This window comes from Strix uralensis, chromosome 4 (assembly GCF_047716275.1).
Source record: "Strix uralensis isolate ZFMK-TIS-50842 chromosome 4, bStrUra1, whole genome shotgun sequence".
Lineage (NCBI taxonomy): Eukaryota > Metazoa > Chordata > Aves > Strigiformes > Strigidae > Strix > Strix uralensis.
The window spans coordinates 132,818,987-132,839,601 of record NC_133975.1 but is presented as its reverse complement, the minus strand read 5'-3'; positions in this window follow the sequence as shown (position 1 = coordinate 132,839,601).

Sequence of the window (20,615 nt, the reverse complement as noted above, 5' to 3'; positions counted from 1 at the left end):
GACTTCGCAATACTCTTTTTGCCTTTCAGAAACACTGACTTTGGGTTTATTCTTCTTCTGTGGTACTTTCAGGTTCCCTTTTTGGGAAAAGTTTGCATTAACCTTTAGTCTCTAATACAGCACATTCAAACAATGTCTATGGTGCTGAAGGGCACTTCTAATATTTTATCTGATTCTTCTAATTCACTTTGGTTAGCTTACAAACGGGGTCCTGTTCCCAAAGTCAGGAGGCCGGCCGGGGCCGCGTCTGGTCAGTCTGTACCACAGGTCACAGTCGCGGGCAATGTGGGGAGGTCGGGGGAGGGTGGCGGGAGGCAGGAATGCCTTTTGGTCAAAGTTAAACACAACTAGAAGTAGTGAATGACAAGTCAGGTTTCCAATCTACTGTAAATCACCCTGCTTTCAGGTGTTTTATAGGGTATTTTATACCCAGATGATGGAGACCTCAATGATCTCTATCTGTAGCACTCAGCACGGGGATTCTGAAATTGTGTGTCCTGTGACAGAGCTGCCTGGCAGGGCGTTGAGTTACAGTATTTGGCTCCTCGCTTCACCAAAATGAACAACAAAAACCCAAACACGGGGTGGCATCTGCTTTGTAACCAAACATAGCAGCAACTATTTTCTGTAGAGGAAAGACAAAGTCTCTTAGCTGCAGAAGTTAAATTTCAAATACTGACAATGGAATCCTGGCTTGACCTGGGATCTGGGTGAAACTGCAGGTTTCTCTACATGAGAATGTCCAGTGTTTCCTTTTAGCTCATGAGTATCTAGAACATTTTTGCCTCTAGAGTGTTTTTACCTCTTATTAATTACCATCAAATTAAATAAAATTAAAGGAATAAAATAAATACCATAGATTCAAAAAGAAAAGAACAGTTCCAGAGTGTCATGAGTTTTATCTGATTTTCTGTGAAAACATTCCAGCCCTCTAGCTACTATATTATTTTCCTTTCTAGCCCACACTTCTAATGCTAGAACAAATGTGAACACCCACTCCCAAACTTCCAATCTTTGGGTTTATTAACTAAACCAGCATAGATAAATGTTTCTATAAAATACTCTGCATACATTCTTATACATGTTTTTCACAAACTTTTTTGGAGGAAAAAGTAATGTTCTCCTGGCATCCACTGATCTGTTTCCTTCCAAGTCTTCAGAAATCAAGCAGGAGCGTTTCTCACCTGCTGCACTCATTGACCAGCCACTTCAGGGTCCTTCTTGGCTCCAGCAGGTCCAACCACCACGACTGTTGCTGATGCTGATGTGCTCTCAAGGAGCTGGTAAGAGTTTTTCTTAGTTGTGTGTTTTAAAGCTGCAGCCTGTTTTGTGGGAAACACCTTTTGCTTTGCTTTAGGTGTTGTCAAGCTCCATCTGATGGACAAACACATGATGTCTGCAGGGCAAGGAAGAGGGTCCTGCACCACTGCAACAAACAGCTCCTACAGATTTCTTATTTATGATACTATTTTTTTTCCCAGAGATATGATTTGGGTCTTCACTTTTGCAAATAAATGCTTTACTTCTCAGGTAGAGAAGTCAATGCTGTTCCTTTTGGGGTATTTTACTGGAATGACCAGGTTTATTAACAGGTAGTGCTGGTGCCTGCATGCAGGGTCCCCGTGCTAACGCATCACAGAGCACCCAGAACCCATCGTGCTGTGCCATCACCTGCTGATGGCTCGGCAGCAAGTTGAATTTTACCCAAAGTGATTTAAAACCACCCACCTTCAAGGCCACCCTTTCGGGCCATCTGTTTCAGTTATCGGGCAGCACAACCCACTTCAAATCCCGTGTGGAAGGAGCTGACCTCACTTTCACTTTGGATGCAGGTTACAGACATGACTGTGGCACGTTCCACTCCCTGAGCTGCCATGTGACACACTCCTGAGATCAGCTGCCCAGACTGCGGTAAGAGTTAACCAGCTTCCCCCACTCATCCATAATTATTTTCCATCACTCTTGCCTCTAACTTTTCCTGAAATGATTTGTTTTCCTGAAATGATTGTTCCTGAGGTTTGTTTAGCCAAGGTATTAATTTCCAGCTGCCAGAAAGCCTCTGCTCTGTGACTTGGACATGTTGCATCACTCCTGACTACCTGCTGCCATTCGGCTGGAGAAGAATATTTCTTTATAATCATAGAATTCATCACAGCTCTCCACTCAGACATCGAGCTGTTGACCGCAACTCTTTGAGTGCAACCATCCAGCCAATTCCTGATCCACCAAGTGGTCCCATCATCAAATCCATGTCTCTCCAATGTAGAGGCAAGGGTGTCATGTGTGTTGATAATCTGACAATCCAGAAATGAGGCAGCTGAGTGTCAAATAGCATCTTTTGGCAAACTCGACGGATGAAAGTCTTCCTTTTGTGTGATGTTTCACCGCCCCTTTTTCTTCAATATTTCTGACATTTTCTCCATTACTATGATGAAGTTCTAAGGCAAAAAGAAACTAAAAGTTTGTTCTCATGAAAAGAATGAAAAGGGAATGCACTGGAAATTAGAGGAAAAAATAGAGAAAAAATGTTGTAGTAGTCAGCTGGAAGATGTAGGACTGAAGATTACTGCATATGTAGATGTGATAATAAATGTCATAAATGCTGACAGTTTAAGATCAATGATGCAATGGGATTATCTGGAAAACCAGTATCCTAGAAACACAGTATTGACTGTATTTTCTGGAGGGGGATCTATTCCTTTGGTTTTGAGAGGTAGTTATGTGGCTTAGTTTTTGGTGTTTTCCATCAGAAAGCCAACTCTGGGCTATAGTATGGCCCATGGAAATGCAGACATTTAGACAATCTCAACAAACATGTCTGTGTATAAACACATTTAACATGTATAGCAAGACTGGTGGGAAACTCCCATTTTATTTTTTTTTTCACATTCTTGCAGCCATGTAGCAGGTTTTCTGAAGTTTAACTTCTACTTTCAAGTAGCTTTGCCTTTGCACTGGGGCCGTTGGAGGGCAGAACCTTGCTCCTGCCTGCTGTGACCACGCTTTTAAAGCCATCACCTTTCCAGAGTTTAAATCACTCTCCTCAGAGGTAGGAGAATTTCTTTTCTGTTTCCTTTATTGTATTTGAACAGTGTGCCTTGTGAATGTGACTTAAAAAAAAATCTGTCTGTTGGGACTTCTATTTTGAATTTGTGATGGTGACAGCTGGTTTATTTCATTTTGGTTTTGTTTAGTGACTTGCCAGCAGCAGGTTACACAGAGTGGACAGTGGCAGTATCATAACCCAGTCCTGTATATAAGGATTCCTCCTCTGAAGTTACTTTTTGTCTGTGGAGCATTTGCGGAGTTGGGGGGTCAAGTTCTGGAAACTGCGGAAAAAAAACTGGGTCAGTCCTGCCAAGTTAATATTGAAAAAAACCAAAAGAAAGGCATCCCAACGCAGAGGCAAATGAACTACCGATTGTGGTTTCTCATGCCACGGGCCATCTAGACACATGCACTGCACTGACTGTACAGCAGCATTTATTTAATACATACATACTTGAATTTGGATTCTCCTGGCAGCACCTGACGGCTGCACACAGCTGAGTGCAGCCCCCCTCCCACCCCCAGCTCCCGGCCACTCGCATCTGCAGTCCTGAGCAGTTTAGGCAGAAAAGGCTCAGCTTTCTCCCAGACTTGTAAGGATTTCCCCAAATGCCTGGAATTTGTCCTGCATGAAGACACTGCTGAGCACTAGTTCTTTATAGACTATCTAGTTCTGTAAAAAGCTACATAAAATTGTTTTGCTAGAGTTACGCCACTGCTAGTACCCCGATGAAGGAGGAGGGGGCTTCTCTTCCATCTTGAACAACCCAGGTGAGGTTGGTTGGTGGAAGAAAGAACCAGAAGGATGGAACAAGCCAGCCAAGGGACTGTGCAGTTATCAGACATCTCCCCTCCCTGTCTTGCACACTTTCTCCCCTAATACCCACACAGTCGTCAGGTAGAAGCAAAGAATGGGCACAGGCGTTGGCAGTTTGCAGGTCTGCATTGGAAATTACCAAGTTTGCACTGAGAAGTTTTCACATATGAAGTGTGTGGCTCATCTTCCTCGAGCTGAATGAAGTTTCTGAGGACTGTCAAATCAGTCTGACCATTTTTTTAAAAAATGATAATTAAAATTATAAATTCTGTGGAGTTTTCTGTTGTACTCAGCTGGGGGGAAAGAGAAGGATGCTCATGTGTTCAAGCATCTTCCTAAACATTTATTTAGTTAAATCCTGCACATTGTATTTGACTTCCTGTAAAATAATCGTGATGCAATTAGTTACCTGGATTAGTATAAAGCCTCTAATGTTAGATATTTTGCAGACACAAAGACAGCACTGTCATTCCCAGAGGTTTGCAGTTTAAAAAGGATTTGCATCTTTAATTTCACACTCAAAAATTTTTAAAAAGCTTTTACATAGGTAAAATCTTAGAGAAGAAATGCTGCCTATGCTCTATATAAACTTACTGATTTTAGAAATGGCCATGCTTAGTCTGGTGATACTTCAGCCCCGTATATCCTTTGATTATTTTTAGGCACCTGAACTTGTCACTTTTCAATAATCATGGAAATCATCGTAAGATGGAATTTAGTGGGTTTGGTCTCTTTTATATTTGGGACTCAGCTGTCTGGTACTTTGCCCTCCATAAACGGTGTTTGTTTTGTATTTGGGGAAAGCAAAACAAGCTGAAAAACAGAAATAGAAAACAGAATACAAAAATGTAAAGCCTTTTTAGCATGTGGTTTGAGACATCCTGAGTTCTCTACAGTCATCTTCTGTTATGATTATTTTTAACAGCTAGTTAGGGAATATATCCCTAAAATATTTTTTCTGATGGAAAAATAACATCTGTAGATAAATTCTTTCTCATTTTATTCCTACCTTTATGGAAATAATATCCAGTCATTTTTTCATTTACAATGTACAGCTATATGACCAGGGTAAGGGTGTTTTTTGTGGTTAGTTTTAACTATATGTCTTAAAGTTTCTAAGAGGGATGTAAAAATGAATTACATTGTGTAATTAGACCTCTTTCTGTAGCAAAATATTGAAAGTGTATTTTAGCAGAATACTGACCATTTTTCAGAATTTTTATATTAAAAACCTACTTGGCCGTATACGTATGTGGACACACATGCATATAAATATATGTACATGTATATAGTTCTATTTAACTTCTCTTTTTTTCCCTTGAAGCTGAAAGCCATCTGGTGTGAAACCTGGCAAGGCAAGGCAGCTGACTCGTAAGAGCGTGTGTGTTGTTGTGTAAGATATCTATGCTTGTTACACTAGTTCCTTCCAACTCTACTCAAACTAGGCCAAAATCTGTGCAGCACATTGACTTCCCTACCCCAGCCACGGGTGACTGCCGTCCAGACTCCTGAGTGACTCTCCAAGGGAGTGATCGCTTCACAGCTTTCATCTGCTGTGTCCCAGGCAAGCGTTACGGAAATGTTGGCAGTAAGAGTTCACACACTGCTATTGCCTCTGTTTTCATTGGTCACATTTATTTTCTAAGCATATCACTTTCCAGGAAACACAGTAGAACTAATTTCAATAATCACTTTGGTTGTATTGATTACAGATGCTTTTTATGTTCCTGAAATTTTGATTAACAAGAAAGTAAAATCAAGAGGTTACTTTCTATATAATACTCTCTCTGGTTTTATTGACCCTAATTACTTATTGATTTTTCTGCTTGAACAGCTGTGTCCATAGCCATTGAAGCCCCCTCACGTTCTCAGCTGTCACATCTCATAATTCCACTCATGAGTTCATCAGCTTTTATTTAAATGCTTATTTTGCTGGACTAGTTACTTTTTGCTGCATGATATCATAGAAGATATGGCTGTAAAGATAGCTACAAATTTATCCCCAACCCAGCCAGGGTTCATCATAACCAACATTTTGAAAATGATCAAAAAGTAACAAAAAATTACTTTTTGAGGAGTCTTTTTTTCCAATATCGTGCAAAATAGCCAGATTTCCTTACAGCATTATGCGAAGGCACTGTAAAACTCCAGCCATGGTCATGAGACGCGAAGCCACCACTGCTGTCCCATCTGTATGTGCGCTGCTGGGATCTTCTTGCAGCATTTTTCTGGGTACCAAAGCATCCAGATTTGACTTCAGCGAGTTGCAGCGATACATCTCTGCTTTCCCTTAGTAACGTCACCTAGTTTCTATTTTAATGTGTTTATCATTCTGATGTTGAGCCCTGATTTAGTCGTACGTCCTTTACCTGACGCCCCTGGGGGGTTGTGCCCCTCGGAGCAGCAGCCGTGCAGGAGAAGACCCGGCTCCCCATCATCACCCCCCCACGCAGCTGTAGCTCCCCCCCCGTCCCCCCCCGCCATGTCATCTCATAGGTGCTCACACGCCTCAGCAGCTCAGGCTGCCAAAGGAAGTTTTTGATCACTGCAAACTTCAAACTTCTTCCCCTCATAAAATGTGGTTTTATTAAAACTCAACCATTAAAATGTTGCAAATTCCATGAGGAGTTTATTTTTACAGGCAGAAAATTACAGCAGCCTAGCAATGGTAAAACAACTGGTGCTGATACTTCAGGAACATAGTCTTTCAATTCTTTCTTTCACTTTAATATCTGTTCCGCAATTTTGTTTTGTTTAATGTCATAAATTTTAATACAGAACTTAAAACTGAAATAAAAACACAGCCTTTTCTTCACAAAATTTTCACTCACAAATATTTTTTACTTATCCCTCTGTCTGAACATCTTATTTCAAGGACCTTTTTTCTTGTTTTTTTAAATAATTCAGTGATGTGGGGTTGCTCAAGAAGTTTTCTCTGAGCGTAGAAATTGAGGCAGATGCAGGAAAACTGTATCCTGAACTGTATCTTAAACATCCAAATTTGGAAAAAGGAAACAGAAAAATTGCAAAGTGGAACTGCAAAGTGATAGTGATGGCCTCTAATGCCTTCTTGGGAGAAAATGGGAGATCTCTGGTTCTTTCTAGCTGGCCAAAAGAGGCTGGTACGTGAGAGCATGCTTGGTGCGTCCAGCGGGAGGGAAGGCTGGTAGTGGAGGCTAGAGCCAGGTGCTCTCAAACGGCATAAAAAGTAAGATTTTGTCAATAAAGATCACCCCAGGGTCTGATGTCTCAGGGAGGTGCTGAGTAAAACCTGAAAGCATATTCAGGTCTTGTCTCTCGTTTTCCTTCAGGAACTGTGAAAAGCAGACAGGGAGGCTGGGATGAGACTGAATTTAAACTGACCACCCTTAACGGTAAATGCTTCTGCCGTTGGCTCTGGCGGGTGCTGGGCGAGCAGGCATTGATGTCCAGCCACGTGAAGGCTGGCTCTGTAGGTCAGTACGGTTTGCCATGATCCTTGGTCGGACAGGGGTCTGCGCATAGCGGATCTTTATCAACTCATGTATTGACCGTAATATTTATGAAATATTATCTGGAGAAGATGTGCAGTATTGAGTGAGGGGATGTTTAAAATGCTGGATCATATGCAGTTGGTACCAAAAGAGCCTAGGCTGCAGTATTTGCAGACGTTAATCCCCGCTTCCAAGTGCTTTCACCTTACAGTGCTGCGGAAGTTTAATGTTGCTTTCCCGCAGTGTGGCATTTCAAATGATACACATAAAATTAAACAACTAAATTCTGAGATCTGAGATTTCATGTAATACACATCCAGAATAATTTATCACTAGAGACTGAAGAATATAAAATGTTTTTTGGTCAACATTGGATTGATTTAAATATTTTGAATATGTTTAATGGAGTTTAAATTATTTTTAGCACAGACTTAACTGCTCTAATAGGATAGAAAAACTTTGAAGAACTTAGATACAAGAATAATTTATAGGGCTGCTTTATGCTGTGATGCACAGTAAATCATTGCGAATGGATGGAAATGATTTTTACAGCTCCTCTATTTGAAGACTGTTATAACAATGCAAACTACTTTTGAAGGACAGCAGGTGATTTTAGATCAGTTTGTATCAATGCATTTATGATTTAAAGTTCTTAAATGGTGAAAAACAAATTTATTTCTTCTACCAGAAGAGTATTTTAAATCACCTTAAATACCACAGAGATTTATTCCAGTTTATGGGACTGCGTAATTAGCACTGTAGAATACAGAAATTGTTCCTGAAGAACATCACAGATTCCAAAGCACAGGTCAAATGACAGAGATTTTGGACTTTTTGGTCCCATTGCACCACAAGCAACAGGACATCAGCACTGCCTGCACTGCGGGTACCTGGGTGGCTCTCAGTAGAGTGACCCGCTCTGCCCGCGATGGTCATGACACCCATTTCTCGTGTCACCTTGGATCTCCAGTCCCTGGTATGTGCATTGCCTCAGCCCCAGCCAGAGCAGGGATGCAGCTGCTGCAGAAGAGGACTTGGCTGCCACAACGCTACCAAAAGAAAGCAGCAATTTAAGAGGAGAAAAATCTGGTGTTTTCCTAGATGAGAATGGTAGAGAGGGATGTGCCTGAAATCCCAGCTCTTGCTGAGTTCCTGAAACCTGCAGTTCGGCTTGTGTGAAACCTGGAGCTGGGTGTACAAGTAATTTCCTGAAATGTGGATAAGCTGGTTTTCCTTCTGTTCTTTGCTTCCATGTATAATCTTACACTTACAGAAGATGACCAAGAAGATGCTTCTGACCAGCCAGATTATCTTTTTAGAGTGCAATTTCAATCTCATATGTCTATGACCTCCCTGGAGCCCCATGTGTGCTGGTACTGTCTCCATCTGCATCGTGGTCCCACTGTCCCCACGGACCCGAGAAGAGCAGCAGGGACCCCCAGCCACAGGGGCTCCCCTGAGGGCAGGTGCTGCCTGCAGGTCCTCTGCCCTTCCCCTTGCACAAGTGTGGCTGGTGCTGCCTTGCAGCGAGCCAAGCGTGGGGATCACAGGTCAGGTCAGCGATTCTCTCCCTCTGCTCCGCTCTCATGAGACTCCCCTGCAGTGCTGGGTCCAGGTCTGGGTGCACCAACATCAGAAGGACACGGACCTGCTCAAGTGGGGCCAGAGGAGGCCACAAAGATGCTCGGGGGGCTGGAGCACCCCCCTGTGAGGACAGGCTGAGAGAGTTGGGGGGGTTCAGCTGGAGAAGAGAAGGCTCCGGGGAGACCTTAGAGCGGCCTCCCAGGACTGAAAGGGGGGAGGGACTCTTGATCAGGGGGGTAGGGATAGGACGAGGGGTTTTAAAGTTTTAAACTGAAAAAGGGGAGATTTAGATGAGATGTAAGGAAGAAATTCTTCCCTGTGAGGGCAGTGAGGCCCTGGCCCAGGTTGCCCAGAGAAGCTGTGGCTGCCCCCTCCCTGGAAGGGTTCAAGGCCAGGTTGGACGGGGCTTTGGGCAACCTGGGCTAGTGGAAGGTGTCCCTGCCCCTGGGAGGGGGTAGGACTAGATGATCTTAAGGTCCCTTCCAACCCAAACCATTCTATCGTTCTATGAGTCCCAGAAGCAAGTCAGGTGCAAAATAACCATCTAGTGCCAGTCCATGAGCTAACAGGTCCCTCCTGCAGCCCTCAGGTGCTCACAAAGAATGCAGGTCTTTTATGGATCTGCTGACTCTGCACAGATATGTTGGCTATGCCCAGGAAGATGAAGGGGCCGGAGACACTGCCTCAGACCCATCACAATGTCCAGCAGAAGCTCATGAGTTTGAGACATTTCCAGTGACTCTCATTCATGTGTAAATTGCTTGTTTGTGTCACAGATGCCATTCAGAATAACTGCCATGTGCTATTGGGTAGAAGTGTCAGACATCTGCTGAAGAGAAAAACCAGCAGTGCAATTACTGCGTTTAATTCAAGGTTATGGTACTGGGGGCTACTGACTTTTGCCTTTTCAAGAAGCAGGTAGCTAATAACAGAGACAAAACTAACAATTCAGTGTACCTGAGATATTTCAAGGAACATAACGATATAACTGCAATTTATTTATTTTTTCTTTTTATAATTAATTTGTGGTTTTCATTTTTGTGTGTGGTTCAGCTCCTCTATTGGAAGTGATCTACGGCAGTTACCTATTTAACTGTCCAGAAGCCTGCTTTCTGAGTGGAAATTGGTTAGCCTATTTTTTCCCAATTTTTACTGGCATTTCTATTCTTTACTTTTCTTTAGAGCAGTTGTTTCACATCCCCCTACACTGGCTCTTTTCCAGCTGTTCTGACACCGGTTTCTATTGAAATCTGCAGGAACTGACAGTGCAACTGTTTTTGGTAGCCTGTGCCTCCTGGCAGAGGAGCACTCCCAGGGTCACTGCCTGTGACCGCCGAGAGCCTGTGGAAGGTGGAGGATCTGCATTCCCAGGGACGGGACTGGTGCTGCAGGTGCCCCTTTCCACCCAGGACTCATCCATTATTGCTCAAGATCAGACTGTGAGTATACGGGAATGTGCTTGTGAGCTGATCTGTGCTGATGAGGAATGAGGGCACCCAAGTTTAGCCACAAGCACGTGTTCAAGGAGACTCCTGGAAAATGGCAATTACAGGAGTGGATTTCACATCTTTTCTCCTTCTAATTGCTGCTCTGTTGTCATTTAAAACAAAGAATAAAATAAAAAATAATTGATGTTTCCATTCAACTAAGCAGTGTGTTCTTGTTATACAGGAGGGAGAACTGACTGGGTCATTGTTAACCTATGTCTCTCAAAAACCCTATAGTTTTTGATTATAGCCATCAGAAGATCAAGAACAACCCACTGTTACAGCGTTCCTCTTAAATACGTGCTTTACACCTGCTTGGACCATCCCTTGAAATCAATGCCTCAGTACTTTCAGAAAGAAACCTTTCCAGAGATTTGGGGGACTTCATTCCAGCAGGAAAAGGCACAAGAATCAATTCAAAATTCATGTTCAAAATTAGAAACACATTTTTAACAGCAAGGTTGATCAAACACAGAACAAACTGCTATGGAAATGGCGGAGAATCTGCCCATTGGCATCACTAAATCAGGACAGATTTTTCTTTAAGATGTTATGCTTGATCTAAACACAACCTGTCAAGTGTGATACACGGCAAGTGCTGAAATCAAATACCCTGTCATAAAGCGAAGGTCGTATCAGCCGAGATAACAGTTCCTTCCTACAGGACATCAAGGCAGAAGATGGTTACGGCCGCTGTTCTTGCATGACAAAGCTCCCAGAGTGATGAGTCACGCCGCTGCCATCTCATCTCAAGACTTGTAAAAGAAAGACTGTCTGGTTTTGGGGTTGTTGGTTGGGTTTTTTTTTTTTCCCTTTCCCCATAAACATTTTGTCTGAGTAGGCAGAAGGAATAGCTTCACTGTAAGGCAGACCAGCCGCTAGCAGCAAGATGTAGATTGATACTGTAAATCTCAGGAGACGGTGCAAACCCAGCACGATAACTTCAGGAGACTTGCTGGCGAGCTCCTGTGATGTCCAGTTCCCCCCCGAAGTGTCTCAGGAACCTGGACAAGACCTGGGACCAGCCCACGCTCCTGCTGCCTGCCCCTGCTCAGGGCAGCCGTACCGGGGTGCTGAGCAAACACCGGAGCAGCCGGGGAACGGCAACCTTGCAGCATCGGGTAGGGAGCTGGACCTGCCGACTCAGGAAAGGCCTTGCTCAAATCCTTTCCAGCTGGAAATCCTTCTTCCATCCCCTGCAAAGCAAACAAACTCAAACCAGCAGATTTTTATTTTACACTTTTAAAATACATTTTCTTGGATGCATTAGTGCAGCGGAGGAAATCGAAAGCGATGCAGTATAGGTTTCAGTTGTACAGGGAGTCCAAATAAATCGGACTCCTGGGTCTCAGGTTCTGCCTGCGGCCGTGACCCTGCAGCTGGGTTTCTGCTGCCATCCCAGCCCACTGTGCCACACAACAACTGTGCAACTGCTGGCCAACTTTCTTCATTTTTCTACATTGTAAGCTTTGTTCCTGAAGCAAATTTCCCACTTCTGTTGTTATCTGCTTCTTCCATGTTATGCTTTTAGGATTTGCATTTACAGGTTCATGCTCTTCTTAATTGCATCTGTGGCTTCCCAAGTGCCTTAACAGAGGGGCACCTTCTAGATAAAATAATTATAATCAAATAAAGATAAATACTCATTACATAAGTAGCATCTACAACAAATAGAACCTCTCCATTTAAAGGCTAAATGACAGACTTAACGATGAATGATATAGACTAATTACAGGTTTCGTAATTCATTAGCATCAAAATGCAAAAATGCTTTAAAGCTAGATAAATTGGTCAGAGTAGCCCTGCAGCTCTAGGTGCCAGCCAGCCTGCCAACCAGCAGCAGAGACAAAGGAAATAGTGCATTTGTGCTCCTTCTGTCCCATTTTTTTAACCAGTATTTTTGAAGATGTGATTGCTGGCGTCAGTGCACTGGCGCTGCTGGGGGCCGGGTGGAGATGGGGCCCGTCGAGCAGCCTTGCCCAGGCACATCCTGCTGAGGGATGCTCCTGCTCCTGCCCGTCCATCACAGCAGCTTCTTTCATGCACATGGTGCACATGGCAGCTGTGCTGAATTATTGATGGGACTGCTTTATCTTGTGGACATCTTCTCAACAGGGTGCAAGGTCAAGCCAATAAAATCATTGCGCAGCAGCACCACAGCCCGTCTCACTACTCGTCTTCTAGATGGTGAGATACAGATCCCCACTGCTGCCGCATCTGCTCAATACTGAGAAAGCACCACAGAAACATACCGTTTACTTTATTCCAACACTTTTAGCCATGCAGGAAAGGCTCAGGCTTATTTTTATTTGGATATGCAAGCTAGTGTAAGAATAGAAAGTTAACCACAAAGACTAACAAAGAAACAAACAACATGCAGGAATTGCTGGGACTGAGATCTGTTTAAGGAAATACTGTCAGCCTCAGCATCAGGATTCACAGCTTCAGCTAAATGGTAAGAACCTGTAAGCACAGGACATAAAATAAAAGGGTAACCGGCCCACCTTCTCCCTCGCATTTGTGTGCATGTGTATATGCATATTACTTAAAACTTCCTAAAAGAGAAAGGGTGCTAAATATTGCTCCCCAAATTCACTAACATTAATGAGGAATAGTTTAACAGCCACTATGAACAAGACAGGTGAAAACCTTACAAAATCCCTGCACTTGGTGACTTCCTGGGGCAAGCAGTTGCAGTCTTTTGATACATTGTCTGAAAAAAAAGTGCTTCCTTTGCTATATGATAGAAAAATATGGAAAATTGTTAAACTCATCAGGTTGCGATGCATCCATTTATGTGCATTGGTTCCCAGTAGCTGAAAGAGTAGGACTGTGTAACTCAGCTGTTTTATCATCTATCTATCTATTGATCTATCTATCTATCTATCTATCTATCTATCTATCTATCTATCTATCTATCTATCTATCTATCTATCTATCTACCTGTCTTTCTATCTATCCATCTATCGAACTATCGATCTATCTATCCAGCTATGTACTTACCCATGTACGTACTTTCCTATCTGCCCATTTTATGTGCAGGAGACCTACAAACTGATGTATCACATGGAAGATCCAAGGGAGAAACATGATACAGCAGAGAAATTCCCTCTTCTTGTAACTGAGCCCCTCATGGTTTCCGAGCACACAGGGCCAAAGCAGAAGTGCAGGTCTGTCTTCACGGCAAGAGCAGCCAGGGCATCTGTTAATTAGCACTGTGAGTGGAAATTGCAGAATGGGCTGATAGAGATCTACTGTTGATTGTGGAGGCTCTTCTGATTTCTATCAGCTGTGGCTGGTGCAATTTGACTCCAAGACCACCTTTAAACTCCATCCTGAAGGTGCTTCTGCCACTCACCCACACCTTACGGCTGTCGAAGCCAAGGAAGCTGTGTCTATGAAAGCTGATCCTGGTGGGATTCCTCCGTGCTGTTGACAACGCTCCTGCCCCAGGGTCTCTGTTGCAGGATCATCCTACAATGGGTAAACTGCTGTGGAAGTCTGCAGGAGACACGCAAAATAATCCCCGTGTAGCAGACTGAGGTGACCTCCCTGTCAGTCCTGCCTGGGGGGGATGCGCCTGTGGCTGCCTGGCCAGCTGCTCCACGCAGCAGCCTTGGGACAAACGTCAGGAGCAAAATTTTGAATTCTGCAGCGCTTTCACTGAGCTGATGGAAATCTCCTGCATAATGAGAAGATAAACTTGGAGCTTTGTTGAGAGATTTGCCTGGCTGAGAGAAATCCTACCAATTTGGAGTTGTCATATTTGAGAGAGAAAAGTCTGAATGAATCCTATCACACCTGTGACAAGTGATGTCAAACGTGTGTGCACAAGGACTATCTTTTTTGGCCTGTTTTATGCAGTATTATTAGAAAAGTGTGTTGATACAATTTTCAAGAAGGAATTGCAATTATCGATGTCCATGGAGCAGTCAAATTCCCCAGCACTTGTGAGCAGACACATATCAGGACTGTCTGAGCAGTCACAGCAGGTTGGGGAGGCAGAGCCTTGCTGTCAGAGGGGTTTCTCAGGGGAGCCAGACCCCGCCGGGTGTCGGTGGTGGTGGTGGCCCTGCCTGCCCACCCTGCAGAAGCCACACCGGGGGGCCGGGAGGGTGTCGGCAGGGACACCCCGCGCTCCTGCGGCTTCGGGGGAAGAGGACCAGGGAAAACCACCTGCAGCAAGCTGGCTGCCTTCCTCCAGCACCTTAGTGATGATGGTCCAGTCCCCGTGGCTCCAAGGGACCTCGTAGCATCCCCTGTTCACAGGGAGGCCACGTCAGGAACAAGGCAAGGAAGCACTGTAAAGACTGTGAAGAAATGTACCACGTTGTGGTTGCAGCTGGCTCTGTGGTGGCAGCGGTTCCAGTTTAACTGGGAGGGATTATAAATTGTTCAATAAAAGCTGTTTGTTGCCCCAAAGCCTGTCTCCTGCCCGCAGATGCTAACTGCTCCTCTGCTCACTCCAGCACCGTTGTTCTCGACTGTGAGGATTGATAAAATGACGACAACACTCAGTATTTGGATGGTACATCCTTTACTACTGGCAGTAACTCTGTCCATAAGACATACTGCCATTTAATTTTAAAAAACGCAGATTTTTAAAAAAAAAAAAATTAAACACAAAATAAGAAAGAAATGTAGCACAGAGTCACTGCTAACTACATCCCAATTTTAGTTTTATTTATAGGAGATGCTGTTGTAAAATTAAACCTTTAGATAATTCACACTGAAAAGCAAATTTGATGGAAACATTAATTACTTACTTTTATAGCTTATTTTTATTATGTTGTCTTGTTACTCTTTGTTAGGCAATATCTGTAAAACTTTGGTAGCAATGGTGCACAAATTCTAAATTTCTACAGCATGTGTGAAAATGCTGCCTCAGAAAGCCTGTAGCATCTTGCAGGTAAAATCAGGCAGAAGAGCTGCACTGGAGAGGGCTGCCAGTCTGCTTTGATTTCAAATGAACTGGAAAGGCTTTTCTGATCTACCACATTTCTCCAAGCTACAGGGTTATAGAACAGACCCAGTATCTGGAAACATTTCAAACCTTTTTTCCTCATTTAGAGTTTAACCTTTTGAAACATAATTAGCAGCTTTTTATTGGGAAAAAAAGAAAAAAAAAAAGCAGCTAGCGGCTTTTTTGAACTTTCCAAGACAAACATGGGAAACTGGTGGGAAATCTGTCCGGTTACATTTGGGAATGTATAGATTTGTTCTATGTACCCGAGTTTTTCTCTCTTCCCACCCCCCCATCTGGGCTGGTGAGGGCCTGGAGAGCAGCGGGCACGTGAGGGTCCACGAGGGCTCCTCACTGCCAGCACCCACACGCTGACCAGAGCATCGCCTCTATTTCTTGCCTTGGAGGACACGAGAAGTTTGGTGATAAAGTTGCCAAAGGCACAAAAGAACAGTGGTAAAACATGATGGGGGTGATGCCACGGAGCATATTTAGAGCACGGCACAGGACACATTTGAAGAACGCTGGACAGGTTTTTACAACAATATTCTACCTGGTCAGAGGATGCTGATGTGTAAAGGCCTCCTGCTCCCCAGCCAAGCCGCAGCTCTGCAGGAGATGTGTGGGTGAGGGGTGCGGCCGAGAGAGCCGGTGGGAAAGCAGCAGCCTGGAGAGCACTGGGAGTCCTGCACAAGATGTAGTTCCCGGTGGTATGACATGCAGCTCTCATTTTTCTACTGAAGAGAGAGAAAGCTTCAATATTTGAAAATTTCCTTAAATCCTTTAACATTTAAATGTTTCTTCTGGGCTATGGTGTCGCTGGACTACAGGTCTCCATTTCTCTAAAGTCAGAGAAACTACATCTGGGAATTGTGCCAGATTGGCCAAAATGGAAAACAACCAAACCAAAACTTTCTGGGTTTTTTCTACATAAAATAAAACAACCTGCCCCCTCAAATATCTCAGACTGTGAAAGCTTTGAGCTTGCAGACCTTGTGAACGGAGAAATGTATCAGTTTAATGTGTTGCTGAATAACCATTGTGACATGACTGATTGAAATTCTCTGTAACATATGTAGAAATGTAGAGAGATAAAACAGCCCTAAAAACATGGGGAAAAACAACAAAAATAAAGTAGTTGAATGAAATTTGCTCATGACAGCTGTTCAGTGCTACACTAACTGCTCACTGCTGTTGATATATGCTTAGGCACATGATTATGTTTCTTCAACCCTACTTCTAAGTTGAAGCAAAAATAACATAAAAGAATACTCATTAGCCACAAAACTCCTTGTTTGCATGCAGATACGGATGGGCATTTGCATATAAATAATCCACTCCTCAGACATTTGTGGGAAGACAGACCTAGTTTTATGGGTGTTTGTGACTACTACATAGGAAAAGAGATGGTCAGGCTCAAACACAACAGCTGTCTGCACTGGAACAGATGTTCAGGAACACCATTTTGCAGTTTGACCAGCTCTAGCAATTAAACAGGGCGTTTGGACCTTGGGAAGCTAGAGAAAACTTCATGCATTCCCACGCTGCATCTCGGTATTTTATGCCCTCCTCCTTTCAAAGCTCTATCAGCCAGAAAATATACTTGCAGACTTAGTTGAAGTCCTTGAACACGACTGATAAAGGACTTCTTATCTAGGAATTTTCTTTTCAAAAGGAGAACAAAAAGGTTGATTCCTTATTTCTGTAACATCTAAAAAGCAATATCTGACTTCAGATATTTTTTTCTAAAGATTCAAAGAATGTTGATTTCTCATCATATTGATGCAATAATGACATATGTGATACAGTGATTAATCACTCCTCTAGTCACCATACACTTCCCTTGTTACGTAGGTTAGGCAGCAGAAGAGCTGTGCCTAATTTAGCAAGGATAAATCTATTTATCCCTAGTAGAGCTATTTCACCATTTAGCACCAATTTTTCATAGTAAGTTTCATTTACTTTTGACTCTTGACCAATGGAGAATTGATACATATGACCATCTTTTAAACACCATTAACCTGATGATGTAACAAACATAGAGAAGCCCATTAATTCAAATATACACAATCAAAAAGTCATGCAAAGTAAATTAGATATACAGTTAGAGCAAGAGATGCCATCTGTTCAAACTTTCTAAGGGCTAAAGTAGTTGAGATGAAGCCAATTTCAGTAGGCAATAATAAAATTATGCTCCAGAATTACAGGCTCTATGTCTCACAATTTATTTCCTTTCTCTTAAATGATTATCCTAAATCATATGAATACAATCACCTTCATCCATACATTACCTGGTCTGCCTTTTTTTTTTTGACTATTAAATCCAACAACCTTTGTCAGTGAAATGTAGAACAGAAGTCTTATAGCTGCTGAAATGGCGTAGGAAAACGTGTCATTAATTTCCCGACAGCAGTAATTTCAAATATTTTATATGCTTTCTTCAGACAGTCGCCACTTGTTCAATACAAGCAAAATAGACGTTAAATTACACAGCTGACCCCTGCATATAACACATTGAATACTGCTGTGTTTATGGATGTGACGCACAAATGTTGAGTCTTAAACTGAGATGTACCCCAGTTGCCCCATCAAACAAAACACTTGGGAAAGTCTGAAGTAAAAAATTGTTTGCTGTTAAAACAATTTTTTGTTTCAGACTTGCAAAATGTCACTTGAGTAAAACAGACCCAAATGTTGGCCGTGCCGAGCCCTGTGCCCTGGACCCCCGACCCCCAGCGCTGGGCAGGCAGCTCCCACGGGAGCAAGCGCACATGGGATGGGCAATTTTTAAACAAAATGCTGCACCCGGAAGGGCAGGTCTTGCAGCGAGTGCAGGCATTCCAGCTGCGCCCACTTTCTGCAGTAATAGAGGCACTGAACATCCCCACCTTGGCGGGTGTTCAAGCACGCCCATGTTTGACGCAATATTACCTTTCTGAGTCGATTTTGGCCCAAGCTGAACAGAGTCTCTTGTGTGACGCTGCGACGACGGGGCGGGAGTAAGTGCAGCTGGATGGTGCGCTGCCCTGTCTTATGTCCTCACTTGCTAAACCAAAGCACCAGTTACGTGATAAGGATATAACCCATTTACTTGGAAATTAAACCACAGATTAGGAGCCTAATCCTCCTCTATTTAACAGAGGAAGGTCAGGTTCTGCGTTATGGGTCCCAGTCTGGGTTTAGTGTGTAGCGGCCAGAAACCCCAGGCATGGTTTGGGATTTGGATGAGGGCAAAGGAAAAGCCCAGCGGACAGTGGGGATGCAGCAGTTCTGTGCTGGAGGGTGAGAGGTTTCATGCCAGAGCACAGTCCCAGGACATTTCGTTTGTGAGCGCAAAGACAGGCATTGTGTCCCCAGTTTGCGGTGCATGTTCCTTGAAGACACTGTGACTCCTCAGACTGGTAGGGATGGTGTGTTGCTGGATTGGTAACCACCGGTTTAGTCTTAGCAGCAGGCAGCAGCCTTCAGTGTGTAGATCTCTAAACACTGTAGAAAGCCAGTATGTTTGGAGTGAATAGGCCAGTAAAGTCCAGTAAAATACAGGTTTAAGAGCATTTATTAAATTGAGTCAAAGTGATCATTCTGTTTTAACAGGGTTTAGCAATGATGGCCTCATTTAGGGTAATTTGAATAAAATTCTGCCTTTCTGGAAAAATGACTGTGAATTAATAAAACATGCCACAAAACAAGGACAGAGTTTAATTAGGAGCCTGAGCTCAGGCGCTGGGCAGGTCAAAATTCCCAGGTGGATGTTGAAAGGAATAGAGGGATGCTGGTGGGATGCTCCCAGAGCCCGGAACCTATTCACAGGTTCTCACTTCCCGTCCCTAAACGGTGGCTAATCCAGCAGCCCCTGCAGATGGGGACAGGACTCGTCCATGTGCCCACTGCTGCGTCCCAGGAACAAGGATGAGTAGGGACCTGCAGTCTGCTGCTCCGATGCATTGACCTGTGCCCATGGCAACAGTCAGGAAAATAAATGTTCTTTCTGAAAGAGGTTATGTCTGCAAAATGACCCTGCTGCTGGCCAAAGAGACTGCGGAGACGCTGGGAACAGGGGAAGTATGTGGATGGATGGGATGAAGGCAAAGGGGTGGCAAGTGTGTCCTTTGGGCATCATCTGCACCCCGCGGAGCCCAGGAAACGGCCCGAGGTGGAGCTGCTGCTGCAGATGTTGGGTTTTCCGTCTCCTGAAATTTCCATTGAAGACTGTGACTTTGACAGAATCATTCACTGGGAAACGAGACAGGGCTTGCAGCTGCAATTCCAACTGAACTTTTTTTCCATTTGTGAAAAGGAACCAAAGACAAATGTAGAGTTTGTATTCCTTTTGATTTCTTCACATTCTACTCTACTCCCATTGGGATTTACATTTCTGCCCAATAACAAGATTCTTTTGTTTTTTTCTTTCTTTTATTTTTTTCTTTTATCTAGTTATATGTTTTTCCTGGTATTGTCTCAGTTTTAATTTCTTCAAAGTGAGAAAAAAATAGGAAATAAAAAAAAAATATGAGGAAAATCCTTTCAGTTATTTCTTTTGCTGAACTTGGGAAAAGAAAGGAAAGGAGGAATCACACTTCAAAAGCTAGAGGAATATAATTCACTTCTGAACCTAGGAAAATTTGAATAACTTTGAAAGGTCAGAGCTTCCTGAGTAGCTGTGTGCATTTCTGTGAGCTGCTAAGAGGTTGGTTTAATTTATGTTATTTACCAATGGAGAGCAAGTGACTTTCACCAGTAGCACATAGGACTCTGGAAATTTTCACCACGTAGTCACTTGTATTACACAGCAGGGGGTGCAGCAGGCAACAGCATCAGGGGAAGGCCCAGCCCTGAACAGGGTGGCCCCATGTCAATGCACACAAATTCTGAATTCTTCAAAGATGGAAAAAAATGTCTTTTTAGACAGAACAAGCAGTGAAAGTGTTCCTTGCAGCTCCTTGAGACTTGGGGCTGGGCAGCAAGCTGCTTTCCCCTGCCCGGGGGCAAACCCTGCCCAGGACACAGCTCTGCCCTGCAGCACCCCTCATAGAGCATGTCCCTGGAAAATGGGCAGTTGGGATTAGACATCAGGATAAGATGACTGAAGAAACCTTTTGGAGAGACTATTATTGACCTCTTCATTTTAAGATCCAGTTACTTAATAAAAATAACCACATACTTCAGAGATGTATTTTTATTAATTTTCTGTAGAAGTTGTTTATAAAAATAAATTTTGCAGGATTCAGTTGAGCTTAAACATC